The following is an 18,631-nucleotide window of genomic DNA, read 5'->3' as shown; positions in this document are numbered from 1 at the left end:
TTTTGCATATGGGACAAGAAGACTAATTATTACAGTGGTACCTCGGGTTACAGATGCTTCGGGTTACAGACTCCACTAACCCAGAAATATTACCTCTGGTTAAGAACTTTGCTTCAGGATGAGAACAGAAATCGTGCAGCAGCGGCACGGCGGCAGCAGGAAGCCCCATTAGCTAAAGTTCAGGTTAATAACAGTTTCAGGTTAAGAACAGACCTCCGGAACAAATTAAGTTCTTAACCCAAGGTACCACTCTATTATTATTATTATTATTATTATTATTATAATTATAATAAAAACACTATAGATAAGCATTGCGCCTCAGGGAACTTACCTGTTAAGAGTTCAGTAAGTGTTTGTGTGTTGCAAACCGCCCTGTGATCCTCGGATGAAGGGTGGTATTATATAAATTTAATAAATAGAACAAATAAGTAAATAAACAGCAGAAAGGGGCCTTTTTGGAAGCTTGGATCCCGGTTCCAGGCGGCTACATGGGCAAGGTCACTTTGAACATGCTCAGAAGTCCTCATCTCCACATTTTGACAATGCTTTGTCAGGTCAAGGCAGCCAAAGCCCCATCAGCAGTGAGCCAGATGCCCTCAAGAAGCTCATTTCCTCCCCAAGTGGTGCGTTAATCAAGACACATCAACTCCTGCAGCCAAGCTGGAGCCAAACATATTGCTCTGCTTTCCTTTGGGCCACATCAGTGAGGCCAAGGGTGGGGTGGGTAGCCCAGGACGACCATAAACACTGCCCAGGCTTGTGCTCCCGGGAAGTCGCTTCGGTGCTGCTAATGTAGTAAAAACAATGTGGGAGGCTGGATTCTCCAGCGGTGTGACCTGCTTTTGGCGCACTCCTCCGTTGTCTCTCAAGACAGACAGATACCAACGACAACGTGCCGCATTTAGTCAGGTTTACTCTCTCTAAGTATGGAAGTTCCATTTCACCATCGTGCCTAGTACCATATTTTCCGCTCCATAAGACGCACTTTCCCCCTCCTAAAAAGTAATGGGAAATGTGTGTGCGTCTTATGGAGCGAATGCAGGCTGCGCAGCTGTTGCTGAAGCCAGAAGAGCAAGAGGGATCGGTGCGCAGCGATCCCTCTTGTTCTCCTGGCTTCAGGGATAGCCAAGCAAAGCCTCTTGAGTGCAGCGGGAGCGCTCGTCCCTCTTCGCTAAGGAGGCTTTGCGTTGCTTTCTTGTTTTCCTCCTCTAAAAACTAGGTGTGTCTTATGGTCGGGTATGTCTTATAGAGTGAAAAATACGGTAAGCCATCGACAGTCCTGCGCTCCACAAATCCAATAATTTGCCTGTTTGCTTTAAGCCATCTAACTCCGCAACTGGTTTCTTTATTTCTCATATATATATATATATATATATATATATATATATATATATATATATATTTGCTTTCGTAGATTGGAGATATATATATATATATATATGCTTTCGTAGATTTTCACGGGTACAGGAATGCAGGTTTTGGTGTCTTCGGGTGTCTTCCCGTGTAAGAGTCGGGGTGTCTGTGCGACGTTTCGACGAGGTGATTGAGACCTCGTCGAAACGTCGCACAGACACCCCGACTCTTACACGGGAAGACACCCGAAGACACCAAAACCTGCATATATATATATATATCTCCACAGATACTCAGACCTGCAGACAGAAAGCATGGCTTAGATCACTAATGTAAAAACAAAAAAAGAGTGAACACTGACAATCAGACAAAAACAAAAAAACACAGGCGCCATCATAAACAAATAGGAACACATTTCTAAAAGCTGGGAAGCATTTATGCCTGACTCTTTTCTAGTTGCTGCAACCTGCGTAAGGAGGCATTGCTCTCCCCGAAGAGATGTACTGGCGAAAGAGGTTCTTATTTACCCAGACACTTCACTCTTTATTCGTGTTCATCTTTTAGCTGCGTGGGGTAGGGTGTGTTCTTTTTACATTATTGCAAGATGAGCAATTCTAGTTAACCTATTTTTAAATCTTTTGATGTATTCTAATTTGAAATTAATATGCTTTTTCTCTTTTTTTTAAAAAAGGAGGCAACTTTAGAGGCAATTTTTTTTGCAGTAAGCAACAAGGATTAACAATAATAGCTGTTGACTAACTGCTGTAATTGCAACAACAGTGCACTGAACTGACTGCCTCCACTTTTAAAAATGTCACCCTTGAAGTAAACATGCCCATTGCCTGATATCCCTCTCACACAAACACTCTCTCTCTCTCTCTCTCTCTCTCTCTCTCTCACACACACACACACAGAGAGAGAGAGAGAGAGAGGGAGACATATGTGGTCTGCTAGTTCCACTTAGAAAAGATTTGCATTAGTTTCACTGCGTCACATCCACACCGTCCCTAAAAAACACATTTGCTTCCCCCCAAAGATTCCTGGGAACTGTAGTCCATGCCTCACAGAGCAAAGCTTTAACTTACTGGTAAAAGTGCTTTAAGTATGTTTTAAATGTATGGGGTGGGTGTGGTTTGGCCCGCTAAGGCGAATAGAGGGCCTTCTCGGTAGTGGCACCCGCCCTGTGGAACACCCTCCCTTCAGATGTGAAGGAAATAAGCAGCTATCTTCTTTTTAAAAGACATCTGAAGGCAGCCCTGTTTAGGGAAGTTTTTAATATTTAATGCTGTATTGTTTTTAACACTTGATTGGAAGCCACCCAGAGTGGCTGGGGAAACTCAGCCAGATGGGTGGGGTATAAATAATAAATTATTATTATTATTATTATTAGTAGTAGTAGTAGTAGTAGTAGTATAGAGGGCCAGCGTTTCAACAGGAGAACCAGTGCAGTGTAGGAGTTATAGTGTCTGACTAGGACCTGGGAGACCAGGGTTCAAATCCCTACTCAGCTATGAAACACTGGCGGCTCCGTAGTCATCATTCTGGTGCAAAGTGGAGGAGACCAGTAGGGGGCGATGCTTCTCTATAAACACAGCTTCCTGGGAAGCGGCTCTGCAAGCAGGAAGTGGCATGCCCTGGCTCGAAGCAGGACTGCTGTAGCCGCACTGAGACCTGGGGCTAAGTCAGAACAGTGCCGGCCCTATCATTAGGCAATGCCGGGCAGCCACCTCAGGCAGCAGCTGTGGGGGTGTATGGAGGGAGGGCAGCAGCGCCATAGGATTGTTCTTTGCGAGCACATTCCCCTCTGTTGGACAACAGAGGAGCGCGTGCCCTGCACCCTTCGAACCAGCCTGCTACCCACAGATGTGATGGAGGGTGTTGTTCCGCTGTCTCCAGCGCTGAAGTGAGTTTCAGCCAGAACGTAAAAAGCTGCGTAAAACCGAGGCAAGCCCCTCGATCCGCCTAGTGCAGCACTGCCTGCACTGAGGCCTCATCCAGGCTTGTGCTTGTCCTGTCCAAGGGTCTGAGACGTTTCACACACACACACACACACACCCCCGGAAAGCCCGCTCTTTAGCGCTAAATCGAAACAAGAGGCAATCTGGAGAAAACGTGACTGACATTTGCACCAATTCAGCGGTAAAGATCAGGTTTGTGGGATGTGATTCATGAGAAGCAGTCAAGTACAACATTCTCTGTAATGCTAGAGAAGACATGCGAGGAAATTTTTTTGGTCCGGTCAGTCGAAACTTCCTATTCTTCCTGGCTGGAGCATCCTTCCTTTTGCATCTGATAGAAGGTGGGCGTGACCTTACCTGTCCAGGTTACAAAAGGACGAGTCATGCAGCGCCCTTCCCTTCTTTTTGACTGACTTCTTTGTTTGACCAGCTTTTAGCTAGGACTGCTCTGCTAGCTCTCAGCCAACAGAAGCACTGGGATTATTTCCCCATGTGGGGTAGCTCCACATGTACATACAGTGGTACCTCGGGTTACATACGCTTCAGGTTACATACGCTTCAGGTTACAGACTCTGCTAACCCAGAAATAATGCTTCAGGTTAAGCACTTTGCTTCAGGATGAGAACAGAAATTGTGCTCCGGTGGCGCGGCAGCAGCAGGAGGCCCCATTAGCTAAAGTGGTGCTTCAAGTTAAGAACAGTTTCAGGTTAAGTACGGACCTCCGGAACGAATTAAGTGCTTAACCTGAGGTACCACTGTATTAGTAACTAAGTCTGCCTTCAGGAATCCAACTGTGAACTGATGTGAGTAAACTTCTTTTATTGACTTTGAATAAGATTGTGGCGTATTTATTCTTTTAAGAAGGATTCAAGGGAACTTACCAGGAACGTACAATTCAATCTGAGACAGATTGAATTGTATAATAGTGAGAGGCTCACACGAGCCTGCAGCTAGCTCTCTGCTGTGCATGTAAAAGGGGGATGTATAGAATCATAGAGTTGGAAGAGACCACAAGGGCCATCGAGTCCAACTCTGCTACATAAAGGAACTTGCTAGCTCAAGTTAGGAAGGATATTAATAAACAATCCTCTCCTGCCACCCCGAACATTCCCACAAGGTGTACTTGCAAGGGCAAGTTCGGATGAGCCAAGACCCTCTGAATTTGAGGCAGATGCTGTTCGGGCTAAGCTACAGCCCTCTTCCCCGAGCGGCAGCTCATCCCATACATTGGCTTACGTGGGCTTTTACTTAAATTAGTCTGTAAGTAATGGAAAGGCGAAGCCTGCAGCAGGGTGAACGCTCGCTTGTCGGATTGCAGCTCTGCAGTCTGTCCTGGGTTAGCAGGCACCCGGACATGGTGGCACAAACACGGCTGGGCCTCGTTCACACAAACAGCCTGATAAAATTGCTCCTGGACTAGACACCCCCTCAGACTGCAGGTGGAGGAAATTGCATTACAGTGGTACCTCGGGTTACAGACGCTTCAGGTTACAGATGCTTCAGGTTACAGACTCCGCTAACCCAGAAATAGTACCTCGGGTTAAGAACTTTGCTTCAGGATGAGAACAGAAATGGTGCTCCGGTGGTGCGGCAGCAGCAGGAGGCCCCATTAGCTAAAGTGGTGCTTCAGGTTAAGAACAGTTTCAGGTTAAGAACGGACCTCCGGAATGAATTAAGTACTTAAGCTGAGGTACCACTGTACAGTGGTACCTCGGGTTACAGACGCTTCAGGTTACAGACTCCGCTAACCTAGAAATAGCACCTCAGGTTAAGAACTTTACCTCAGGATGAGAACAGAAATTGTGTGGTGGTGGCATGGCAGCAGTGGGAGGCCCCATTTGCTAAAAGTGGTACCTCAGGTTAAGAACGGACCTCCAGAATGAATTAAGTTCTTAACCTGAGGCACCACTGTATTGTGAACACTCCTCCATGTTTAAAGCACGTAACAAAACTGCCGGATTTGGGAGAAGGCCGCTTAGCGGTGCCCGGGAACAGTTTCAGTAGGTCATCTATTATTTGTCACGCGGTCTAAGCCCCAGAGGTGCTTGGTCAGGGGAAAAAGCCAGTGATGCCGCCGAGACAGGACTTTGGGGCAGAAATCCGGGACCACAAACAGCACAATGAACAGGAGAAAGGCCTCCATCAACGCAGCAAGGCTTTCTTTGACCACATATTGAAGCAAATGACATAATACACATCGCTATGTAAAAGCGGAGGGATGCCAGACCATTGAAATTAGAGCCTAGAGTTACTGAAATGCACCCAAAAACCCACAAAAAAAACCATTTGGGGTATTAAAGCCACATTCTTGGGGGAGGAGAAGGATTTGACCTCTTGTCCTCCGTAATTAATCTACTCCTGTTTCTGCTATCTAGGACTACTGTAATAAGAATTCTCTCAAAATGTCCGCCCGTCTTTTACAGGGGACGGGGGTCTGCTCTGCAGTTAGATCTGAACAGGCACTGGATCCCAAATTCCCCATCCTGGAGTGCCTCCAGACAACCTGTTTGCTGAGCATTTCTCCTGACTTGTTTGCAAGGGCAATTAGGTGAGAGGTTGGCTATTTAATGAGCATTTGTTCTGATTTGTTTGTAAGGACGGCATTGCATTGAAAGCAAGTGTTGTTTCCCCCCATGCTTTCTCCCATGGTCTGGTGTGGGCCTTATTGCTTGGACAGGAAGAGACAGGATCCTTCAATGAACGTTAAAGCCCATTTTGCCAATGGTTGCCCCTTGCTTCCATTGTTTCATGACACAGCAGTTTCCTTCAGCTTTTCCTGATCCTTTCCCCAGTGTGGCTTCTCCTCCTCCTCCTCCAATTTTATTCATGCGCCGCTGATTAAAACGGCAGCAGCTAAATATAACCCGTTCCCAGGCTATGGGTGCTTAATCCAGGAGGATTAGAGGGGGAAGGGAGCTGGCTGCCAATAGGAGGTCAGGTTGTGTGTGAATGGGCTGAAGAAAATCAAAACAGCGGTTTGAAACTGGGGCTGGTGTGTGGGATGAAGGAAGAGAAGCAGAAAAACTCCCGACGCAAACGCTGTGAACATATAATGATTTTAAAAAGTGGATTGCATTGCAAATATTGCTTGCTTGCAGGAGATCTTTAGAAAGACAGGGAGGTGACATCATACTTCCAAAGCATACTTATATCTCTAAGAGCCATGGCTTCGCCCCAGAGAACCCTGGGAAATGTGGTTTGTTAAGGGTTCTGAGAGTTCTCCGGAGACCCCCCTCACAGAGCTAGACCCTTAACAAACTACAGGTTGGGTACTTTGCACCTGGACTTGTGGGGGGTGGCAGGGGGTGAAGGGCATCATCTGTTGTGCCTCAGGCAGCAAAATGGAAGCAGGCACCTAAAATGGTGGAAGGAATAAGCTCCATGGGGGGGGGGGTAGTAGAGAGACAGCCGGTGTCTCTGGCCACATCCTGAGGGCTGCCCTCCCTTTCATTTTAATGTAGGCAGAAACTGGCAGCTGTAAAAGCTTTCAAGAAAGAGCTCCAGCCTGGTATAGTGGTTAGAGTGTAGGACTAGGACCTGGGAGGCAAGGGTGCAAATTTCCACTCAGCCTCACCGGTGGACCTGGGTTAGTCACTTCCTCTCAGCCTAACCTGGTTTGGAACCTTATTTCATCTTTATTTTACTGCCAACAGATGGGTGTAACTTCTGGAAACCCTGCGAGTAAAATCTTCACTTATTTGCAAAGCTAAGTGTCTGTGATTTATTCTAGCCTAAGTAGTTTTGCTGGGTCACCGGGTGACCTTGGGCCAGTCGCTGCCTTTCAGCCTAACCTACCTCCAGGGTTGTTGTGGGGATTAAATGAGAACGACGTAGGCTAGCTTGAGCTCCTTGGAATAAAAAGCTGGGATATAAATGCAAAATAATAACATTAATCTTATTAGTCGCTTGTCACTTCAGAGTTCTCCAAGCGACTTGCAGTGAAGTGCATATACATAAAATAGAAAAGGAAATCATAGAAAACATTAAGAAACTTCCCCCAGTGGCACAATGGATCTGTGTGTCTGGCTGTTAACCAGAAGGTTGGTGGTTTGAGCCCTCCTAGAGACAGCTGTAGGCAGAATTCCTGCATTGCAGGGGGTTGGACTAGATGACCCCTGGGGTCCCTTCTGAATTCTATGATTCCATATATAACAACGCTCCCTCTGCATATCAGCCATAACAGCATTAGCAGCACAATGCATGTCTAAAACCCAAAGCCACCGTGATATAAAAGGAGGACATTAAGGAACATGGTTTTTTTTAATGGAAAAACGACTGTGTTTATTATACTGGGCAAAGCTTTGCTTACTTTTTTTCAAGCAGCCATCACAAACAGGAGTAGCTCTGCATGTTGCAAACTTATCATTAGATGAGAGAAGGCTTTCTCAAGGTCACTGCTATGCATAATCCCAGCAAGAATTCTGGTAAACAAACTTCCCGCAAAGAGATGCATGAAGTGGGCAGCAGAAGAACTCACACAGACCCTCCCTCCGCCGATAGATACATTTGCACCTGCAGGGTCAACTGCCAACTGGTATTTCCCTTTGCAGGCAAGCAGTTGGCATAACTCGGAAGCCAAGAATCCTCTACGCCTTTTTCCGAGCGCTGAATGTTGCAATGCAAACAGAAATAGTTCACATAGCAATATCCCACCTTTCTTCGGCCATGGAGTAAACATGCCTTCCAACTCTGTTTGCGGCTGCTTGGAGGCATCTGGTAGCTAACATGGTGAACTCTCAAGTTTTGCTGACCTATAACTCCCACCATCCCTGACCATTGACCATGCTGGCCGGGGCGAAGGGGAGCTGAAGGGTTCCTTGTTGGCTGTCCCGGGGATCAGAGATGGTCAGAGGGGGAGCTGTGCTGGCAAGGGAGCCTCCAGACTGCTTTCCACTCAACCGCTGAAACTTAATAGTTCAAACAGCTCCTCTTTACTCGCAAAGCCAGCCTCGATGACCCATGGGGCCAGTGTTGTGTTACAATTCCGATTTTCTAAAATGGTTTATTGGCAGGAGGGTTTCTAGCGTCAACAAACAGGGCGTGTAGTTGAGAGTGATGCTCTCTGCATCCATGCACGTCGATTTATCATTTCATATGCATGCAAATTGCGCATCGAACTTCTGATGTGAAATGTGTGTGTGTGTTTTCAAAAGTATAACAACAACAACAACAACAATTTATTATTTATACGCCACCCATCTGGCTGGGTTTCCCCTGCCACTCTGCGCGGCTTCCAACAAAATATTAAAATACAATTATCCTTCAGATATTAAAAGCTTCCCTAAACAGGGCTGCTTTCAGATGTCTTCTAAAAGTCGGGTAGTTGTTTTTTCCTTTGATATCTGGTGGCAGGGCGTTCCACAGGGCAGGCGCCACTACCGAGAAGGCCCTCTGCCTGGTTCCCTGTAACTTCACTTTTTGCAATGGGGGAACTGCCAGAAGGCCCTCAGAGCTGGATCTCAGTGTCCGGGCTGAATGATGGGGGTGGAGATGCTCCTTCAGGTAGACAGGGCCAATGCCGTTTAGGGCTTTAAAGGTCAGACCAACACTTTGAATTGTGCTTGGAAACATACTGGGAGAAGTGAGGACTGCTAAGGGTGTCTTGGTAGCAGAGGTGCAACTGAATGTAGACCAGGAAAGTTCACCTGAACGAGCTGCTTCTCTCACAACAGCACCCATGGCCCACTTCCGGTCCCTATTAAGCTTCAATTCGCATCCCTGTTGCTCTTGCACAGACAGGATACGGCCTCTGTTGCCTAATGAAGGGTTTGGGCCCATAGAGCCCCAGCAGATCTAATGCCCCATTGTTAGAGGGATCTGCACTGCAATTCAGTGGGTCTGGGGCAGCAGCCTTTAAACCCACAGAATTCGGGGAATGCAGGCAGGGTGATTTGGGTATGAAAGCGCTGTCGGGTTTGCAGGGCGTAGGGCAGCTAATCTGTGGATTTGTGCAGGGGAGGCTGGGAGGCCAGAGAGATATACACAGAGACGCAGCTTCAGGTACAGATAAATCAGCAAAACAGCAAGATCCCTGTACTCAGAATTGGGACAAGCACTCTCTCTTTAAACTAGGGTTGTCCAGGGACCAGGAAAACATGAACATGAACTTCCTGACCTGCTGTTGTGGAAATCAGCACAGAAATGAGCTGGTCAAGTTTTCCAGTGCATGGAGATGAGCACTATCACCTGCAAATGCCCGCAGATCAAACTATTTCGAAAGGCACAGGAGCATGGGCTGTTAAAGGCGTTTGCGACTCTATCCAGACCTTTGCCCTGCTGTCAACTTTGGCAGGGTCATTGAAAGCCTTTTGGGGTTCGTCCACACTTCCGCTTGTGCCATGCATAGAAAGCAGGGGTCCGGGCTGTTTCCCCTTTGCCCCATTCCTTTCTAAGGGGAAAACCCACTCTTTAGTGATAGATCGGAACAAATGGCAATCCGGAGAAAACTCGAATTGCTGTTTGCTCCAATTGAGCACCGAAGAGCAGGGGGAATGCAGCAGGAAGAGAGTAAGGACTTATCCATACTTAACTTTTTCCTGCTCTTTCCAGGAATACTCTGCAATTTAAAGCTCTTTGTATGAGCACCCTATTTTTTTCTTTTTCTTCTTTGCTCTAGAGCTTTCCCTGCGGAAACCCACTCCAACCAGAGCAAACATCAATCTGTGGAAAAACCAAACTGACATTTGCTCCAATTCTGCTTTAAAGAGCAGGTTTTTGCGGGAGAAATTTGGGGCAACCCCCCCCCAAAAAAAACCAGGCTCCGACACAGAGCAAGAAAGCATAGACCTCTGCCTTGAAGGAGCGTGGCGAAAGGTAACAACAATTTTGTTATTTATACCCCACCCATCTGGCTGGGTTGTCCAGCCTACTCCGGGTGGTTTCCAACACATATAAAAACATAATAAAACACCAAGTGTTAAAATCTTCCCAATACAGGGCTGCCTTCAGATCTCTTCTAAAAGTTGCGTAGTTCTTTATCTCTTTGAGATCTGATGGGAAGGAGGGAGCCACTGCTGAGAAGGCTCTCTGCCTGGTAAGTGTGGATAAACCCGAAGTGTGGCTAAGTCTTCTATAGAGGGGAGAGAATAGGGTCAAGGTGGAGCCTCTCTTAGCACTTGTTGGCCCTAGACTGCTGCTGCTGCTGGGGGCAGCAGTTTCTTCTTCCTGCCAGGACGTAGCCTTAAAAACTCAAGACAGTCAAAAGCAGCGATTTCCTGAGTCACGACAGTAGTCAGGGGTGGGGAAGAGTATAGAAAGCTGCCTTATACGGAATAAAAACCACCCTTCCCTCTCTGCATGGTCACCGAGAATAAAACTTTCATGGGCTGTCCATGGCAGAGTGGCATAGCTGGGGTTGCCAGTGGCCAGGCTGCACTAAGGTGGGTGGGAGGGAAACAGATGGAGTATGCATGCGCATTCAACTGCTTAACGGCGCCTGCGTAACACTTATCTTCACAGAGATAAGAAAAGAAGAGTCCTTCCATGGTCTCACTTCCTGGTTCACATGGAGAAGCTGTTTTCCAGAGACGGAAGTGCACAGCTGTATTGAGGGTGTTGAAATTTTGCGCCCCATACCATTTAGTGCCCACGGGGCAACTGCCCCATGCTACGCCACCGCTCCATGGATTCAGGTAAGGGACTTCTCCAGGCGCTAGAGATTGTTTCCACATGCAAAGTGGGTATTCTAGCCTTGACAGGTGAGATGACTTATTGGGCACCAGGGCTTTTTGGCACAGACCTGGCAGGGGCAATTCTATGGCAGGATCCACAAGGATGAGCGGCTTGGTATCAGTGGTGGGGGAACCCTCTCCTGCACCCGGGACGCGACGCCGAGGGGCAGGGCAAACCGCCTGGTGACGCACACACGACATCCGTACAGACTGCGCACGAGCGGCGCCCATACTGACTGTGTGCGCCCTCGGCTGCTCTACAGCTGGGGGGAAGCAGGGGCCATCTTGTCACGCCCCCCAGAGTGGCACCCGGGTCGACCCACCCCCTCCGCCCCCCCCACTTCGTACGCCCCTGCTTGGTATCCATCAGATCTCTAGTCCTCCACCTTGACTCTGCTGCAGATACGCCGGCATAACCTGCTCAGCCAGGGCTCAGTTGGCTGAGCCACGGCTAGTTTAAGTCCCCAAAATAGGGTGTTCTAGGGTGTGGCCAGGGTGGGACCAGAGAAGGGGGTCTTAGGCTGGATCCTAAGCCCATTCAGTTCTGTCACATGAGCTGGCAACCTCTCTAAATCATAGAATATTGGAAGGGGAATCTAATCCAACCTCTTGCGATGTAGGAATCCCAGCTAAAGCTAAAGTGCTTGTTTTCTCTCTGCCAGGCTTAGTCAGAGTATAGAAGGGAAGTTAGGCCTCTCAAGGAGGAGAACGGTAATTACCTGTCTGTTTCACAGTCTCTGTGCACCACCTAGAGGCAAAAGCCCTGCCAGGCACCTTCCTGAGCTAAACTTCCACTAATCGGTCCATTATCCACCTCAACTGTCGAGAAGGCGGTTTCTGCTGTAGAGGGAAATGAGGGGCAGATGGGGCTCTTCAACCTGGGACGGTAGCCCTTGAACCACCTGGTCAGGAATGATGGGAGTTGTAGTCCAACCACAGTTTGAGATGCACCGAGTTACGTAATTTCACCACAGCAGGCAGCGAGACAAATGATGTGGGTATTGGCACAAAATGAACTGCAGCGGAACGGAAAAGGAGCTGCGCGTAAAGGGTGGCACGCAAAACGATGTCTCCTTCCATCCCTGTGGCCCCAGCATCTGCCGCCTGAGGCAGTCACCACGCCTTGCCTATTGATAGGTCCGGTCCTCACACAGCAACTGATTCTCTCAGGCCTTCGCTCCTGAGTGATTTATTTAGGGAATCCAAGCCAGCTGAGGGGAAACAGGGAAGAGAATAGGTGGAACTGCTGACCAAGGGGAAGAGTTGTGGAGGAGAATGAGCAGGTGGGGGATGTGTTAATTGCCATTCCCCGTCTCCTGCCCCTGTCTTTTTGAGTCTATGGGTGTCTGACGCTGCCCACAGCGACTCAGTAGATAGTGCTCCCCGCCCCTTCTCCCTCACGTATTTCTGAAGCCTCTGGATGCTCTCTGTTTGGTTCACCTAGCTTCACCTCTGATTCTCAGCTGAAATGTGCCATTTGGAATGTGACAGCTGCCCCCATTGCAGCCGGCGTCACAACCATGTGCTCGCTGCATACATTTTGCGCTGCAGGAAGGTGTTCAAAGGGGAGGGGGCGAGGCAGATGGTTATTGGTGCATTAGCTGCACAACAGTCCGGTGAAGTGGAACCGGACAGAAATTGCTGCGAGCCACAGGAGCACGCTAAAAATACCCACTGCCCGCAAAGCACAGCAACTCTCAGCCGTTGTGGGCTGCAGCCTGTGTTGAGAGCCAGTGTGGTGTAGTGGTTAAGAGCAGTGGACTCATAATCTGGGGAACCGGGTTCACGTCTCCGCTCCTCCACATGCAGCTGCTGGGTGACCTTGGGCCAGTCACACTTCTCAGAAGTCTCTCAGCCCCACTCACCTCACAGAGTGTTTGTTGTGGGGGAGGAAGGGAAAGGAGAATGTTAGCCGCTTTGAGACTCCTTAGGGTAGTGATAACGTGGGATATCAAATCCAAACACTTCTTCTTGATGTCTTGGTGCTATGTCTGCTCTGCGTTCATTGAGAGAATGCCTTGTGGAACAAGTGAAAACAGTTTGACTCTGGTAAATGATCTGGGGGTATTTTCTGGGGGTACTAAAGGATATGCGGTACCGGTACCTTAAAAAACTAAAAGTTAAAAGTGCGGCACTGACTGTAACAACTTCATAGTGAGTACCAGCACTCACCCCCCCCCCAAAGAAAGAAATAGCATGGGTAAATCCGAAAGCTTTTTCTAAGGAAAGGCCACAAACTTAGTTTTGGATGGGCAACATAAATAATCTGTACTTCCATATAGGAAGTAGCACACATTCCAAAACCCTTTTTGCCTTGTTGTTGTTTAGTCGTGTCCGACTCTTTGTGACCCCATGGACCACAGCACGCCAGGCACTCCTGTCTTCCACTGCCTCCCGCAGTTTGGTCAGACTCATGTTTGTGGCTTCGAGAACACTATCCAACCATCTTGTCCTCTGTCGTCCCCTTCTCCTTGTGTCCTCCATCTTTCCCAACATCAGGGTCTTTTCCAGGGAGTCTTCTCTTCTCAAGAGGTGGCCAAAGTATTGGAGCCTCAGCTTCACAATCTGTCCTTCCAGTGAGCACTCAGGGCTGATTTCCTTCAGAATGGAGAGGTCTGATCTTCTTGCAGCCCATGGGACCCTCCAGAGTCTCCTCCAGCACCATAATTCAAAAGCATCAATTATTTGGCTATCAGCCTTCTTTATGGTCCAGCTCTCACTTCCATACATCACTACTGGGAAAACCATAGCTTTTACTATACGGACCTTTGTTGGCAAGGTGATGTCTCTGCTTTGCCTTAAAATCACAGAATCACAAAGTTGGAAGAGACTTTGAACACAATCCAGTCCCAAGCCTTGCAGGGAATCTTCCACTGCAGCATCCTTGATAGCTCACTATTCAGCCTCTGCCTTGAGAAATACATCTAATAAGGCTGAACCCACAATTTCCCAGAGGTCACATCCACACCATACTTTTAAAGTACACAGCTTCTCTCCGCACTCCGCACCCCGCCAAGGATCCTGGAAACTGCAGGTTGCTGTGAGTGCTCTGTGACGGGTAAACTGCAGTTCTTGTGATTCTTTGGGCAGGTCTTTTTGGCTGAAGAGTGGAGTAATTATTTTTTTATATAAAAAAAGACTGAAGCCCTATCCATGCAACCAACTGGCTGTACTCAACTCATAGAGAGATAAGAGTATTGGGTGGGAGATAGGAACCTGGTTGAGTGCCAGGTTGCTGTCTAGGATATGAGAACATCTGTGTGATGGATGGGTGCCAATTTGTTTTGATATTTTATATGATTCTCTCTGTGAATGGTTTCGTTGTCTCCTGGTAATTTTGAAGTGCATTTTTAGTAGAACCGTAGGAGTGATTGACAATAATGGTTTAGTAACTGAGAAGGAGATCAATTGAGTGATTGAATGGGTGATGTGCCTATTGCATGAGTTATGGGTGCCACATGGTTCGTGTTGATGCAAGACAGAATTTGGGAGTGGTGCATATGCGTTATTGGGGTGAACGTTGCAAAAGGTGAGTCAAGGTGCGTCTTGCTAAGAGGGAGGGTGAAAAGGGAGAGGACCATTGACTGGAGTATCGGGTCAGGTTTAAGGTGCTGGTTTTGACCTTTAAAGCCCTTTGTGGCTTAGGCCCCTCGTATTTACGGGACTGCCTCTCCTGATATGCCCCGCAGAGGACCTTAAGGTCCATGAATAATTATAGTTTAGAGGTCCCGGGCCCTAAGGAAGTCAGACTATCCTCCACCAGGGCCAGGGCCTTTTCAGTGATGGCCCCGACCTGGTGGAATGCTCTGTCCCATGAGACCAGGGCCCTGCAGGATTTAACTTCCTTCCGCGAGGGCCTGTAAGACAGAGCTATTCCACCTGGCTTTCAATTTGAACTTAGCCTGATCTTTTATTCCCCTTCCTTCCCTCCCCCTTCCCTTTTTATGAAGATTTCCCGCTTTGGGATCCCACAGCTAATTCTGCCCTGGTCTCCTCGCTGGCCCAGATAGGACTAATTTAGCCAGCTAGCCCTGGTGATCGTCTAATGTTTATTGGATGGATTTCCCCCCTAAATTGATTTTTGAATTCTGAATTTATTGTTATTCACGTTTTATACTGTATTTTATGCTGTTTTTTTGTTGCATCAATTAAGTGTTTTAAATTTGTTGTTAGCCGCCCTGAACCTGGTTTTCTGAACCGGGATGTATGGGGTATATAAAATTATTATTATTATTATTATTATTATTATTATTATTATTATTATTATTAAAGGGGCTTCCAGGCTGTGACGGCAAATTCAGGCCATGCAATTAAGAGTTGACTGGGAGGGTCTTGCGCAACAAAGCTGCTTCCCCAAATGATCAGACTTTCTGAGATGGGGAAAGTGCACGAGAAAGTATGGGATAGCACTTGCTTTTCCACAACGTCTAATCTCCCAGAAAACAATTCAGAAGGAACGCACATTGAAACAGCCAGCTTCCTCTGTTGCTTTTTGGTTAAAATCTCTCTTTTTTGAAACAAAACCCATCAAGTGGCTATTAATGTTATCTCCAGTGTATTGTCTAGTTTGGTACTAGTACTCTATGAATAAGACACTTTGTAAGATTTATAAACCTTTGTCCTTTGGCTTGTACAATTAGGCACAGTCCATTAGATGGGTGAAATCCACATGCAGATCTTTTAGTCAGCGTGGCAGCTGTAAAGAGGAAGATTGGGGTAAATTATAGCCTTGGGTTCTTAAAATGAGAAAATTGATCATTGTCTCTGTAGCATCTGGTGGTTGGGAGAGGGGAGAGACAAAATGTTGTTTTCCCGCTAATTGAAATGTTCTTTGCTTGCTTCTCTTTCAACCACAAGACTAAATTAACATATCTTACATAAAGAAAGAACTGGAACATGGCACATCTGAATTCGAGAGAAACTTGAAAACTGCCTTTGTTGTAGAATTGTCAACAGCTCCTGCTTTCCTAAAGTAATAATAACAATTAAAATGACTACTCCAATACAGAAAACAAAAGAAATTAAGCAAAAGAATGAAGTAAGAACAAGCTACACAGAACAGGTGAGATGCCGTAGCAATATCATAATCACTATTTATCTGTCTATGCACCTGTCTGAGGTCACAAAGTAAAGTACAGTGGTACCTCGGGTTAAGTACTTAATTCGTTCCAGAGGTCCGTTCTTAACCTGAAACTGTTCTTAACCTGAGGTACCACTTTAGCTAATGGGGCCTCCCGCTGCTGCTATGCCGCCGCTGCGCGATTTCTGTTCTCATCCTGAAGCAAAGTTCTTAACCCGAGGTATTATTTCTGGGTTAGCGGAGTCTGCAACCTGAAGCGTATGTAACCTGAAGTGTATGTGACCCGAGGTACCACTTTAAAGAAAATAAATACCTTCAGCTTGGCTGAAGGTCTGAGGGTCGATTCTGAGGAACCTGCCATTGTGAGACAGCCATTTTAAATTCCACATGGCAACTAAGGGTTGTAGACAGTGCTAGTCCTACTAGTCTATTCCAGCAGGACTATCATTCAACGGGGTGTTAATTCTAATTTACTTACCTGAAATCACACTCTCTCTAGTCTAGTTGAATCTTAGTTGAGCAGATACCTGCAAGGTCCTCTAGGTGGCAGCATGGCACAGCTGCAGAGGCAGTGAAGATTCTGCAAATGTCACATTTTGAAAGCTGATACTGCTTTCTGGACACTTCCTGCAGACCCTCCAAGTGTCCCTATTTTCCATAGGCACCCCTGATTTAGAGAAGCTGTTCCGGTTTCTGATTTGATCCCAGAATGTCACACTTGTTGTTTAGTCGTTTAGTCGTGTCCGACTCTTCGTGACCCCATGGACCAGAGCACGCCAGGCACTTCTGTCTTCCACTGCCTTCCGCAGTTTGGTCAGACTCATGCTGGTAGCTTCGAGAACACTATCCAACCATCTCCTCCTCATAATGTCCCACTTAGGTGTCCCTATTTTCATTGGAGAAATGTTGGAGTGTATGGAGTTATCCGACCCTCGAGCTGTCTGAAGGCAATTCTGTATAGGGAAGTTTTTTTTAACGTTTAATGTTTTGTTATGTTTTTATATGTGTTGGAAGCTGCCCCGAGTGGCTGGGGCAACTCAGTAAGATGTGTGGGGTATTTGTTGTTGTTTAGTCGTTTAGTCGTGTCCAACTCTTCGTGACCCCATGGACCAGAGAAACACCAGGCACTCCTGTCTTCCACTGCCTCCTGCAGTTTCGTCAAACTCATGCTGGTAGCTTCGAGAACATTGTCCAACCATTTCGTCCTCTGTCCCCCCTTTCTCCTTGTGTCCTCCATCTTTCCCAACATCAGGCTCTTTTCCAGGGAGTCTTCTCTTCTCATGAGGTGGCCAAAGTATTGGAGCCTCAGCTTCGGGATCTGTCCTTCCAGAGGTTTGATCTTCTTGCAGTCCATGGGACTCTCAAGAGTCTCCTCCAGCACCATAATTCAAAAGCATCAATTCTTCGGCAATCAGCCTTCTTTATGGTCCAGCTCTCACTTCCATACATCACTACTGGGAAAACCATAGCTTTAACTATACGGACCTTTGTTGGCAAGGTGATGTCTCTGCTTTTTAAGATGCTGTCTGGGTTTGTCTAGGTTTTGTGGGGGGGGTATAATAATTAATAATAATAATAATAATAATAATAATAATACCCTGCCCATCTTGCTGGTTTTCCCCAGCCACTCTGGGCGGCTCACAGCACATACCAGAACATACTAAAACATCAAACATGGAATGGGACGTCTCTGTTTTCATTGGAGAAATATTGGAAGGTATGTTCCTATGCACCTTGGCAAAGAGTGCAGCAGGACCCAAGCTACGTTGTCACACTGGCATGTAGTTCCGTGTCCCGAACTTTGCAGGATGTGCTTGGGAGGAAGTGACCTTGTGTAATACGGAAATTGCATGCAAGGAAGGGGTTAAGTGCAACTATCATTGGTGAATCACCAGAAGAGGAGAGGGAGAGACCAGAGGCAACCATACTTTACCTGCCGAAGGTTCCAAGGTCAAACCTTGGTGTCTCCAGACAAAGGATCTATTAAATGGTGGTAGGAAAAGGCCTGAGATCCTGAGAGAGGCTGCCAGCCAGAGTTGACAACACTGGGGTAGACAGTCAAAGAGTCTGAAATGGAAAAGGCAGTTTCCTATGTTCCTATGGTAACAGAGATAGTCGTTTTAAATTTCAAGGGCTGATTAGATAGGCAGTTGCTTTATTCCAGCAATAAGGGCAGCCAAGCCCTGATTTCTCCCCCTCTAGTGTGGGTAGAAGAGGAGGAAATGATTGCCAAGTTGCCACTATCTGCTTCGATCAGTGGCAAGAAAATTCCCATCGATTTCCAGAGATGTATTTACAGGAGGACAAACTGGGCAGTTTCCCAAGTTTACAAATCTGAGGAGGTGGAGACCAGCACTCTGGGCGTTGCAGGGAATAGGAACTTCCATTTGAATGGTGCAAGAAGACTTTTTTATGTGTGTGTGGGCACAGAAAAGGGAAGGAATCTGTAATAGGAAAATGAAGTAGTTGTGGTGGTAAAGGGAATCCCTGTCCCATTTTGGCTGGCAGGCAGGACTTTTCTGGCCAATGAGCATGCAGCAGAGGCCCAGGGCATTTATCTTCCTTTGCTT

Source organism: Podarcis vaucheri (assembly GCF_965113315.1).
Source record: "Podarcis vaucheri genome assembly, chromosome: 2".
NCBI lineage: Eukaryota > Metazoa > Chordata > Lepidosauria > Squamata > Lacertidae > Podarcis > Podarcis vaucheri.
Note: the sequence above shows the minus strand (reverse complement) of the source record.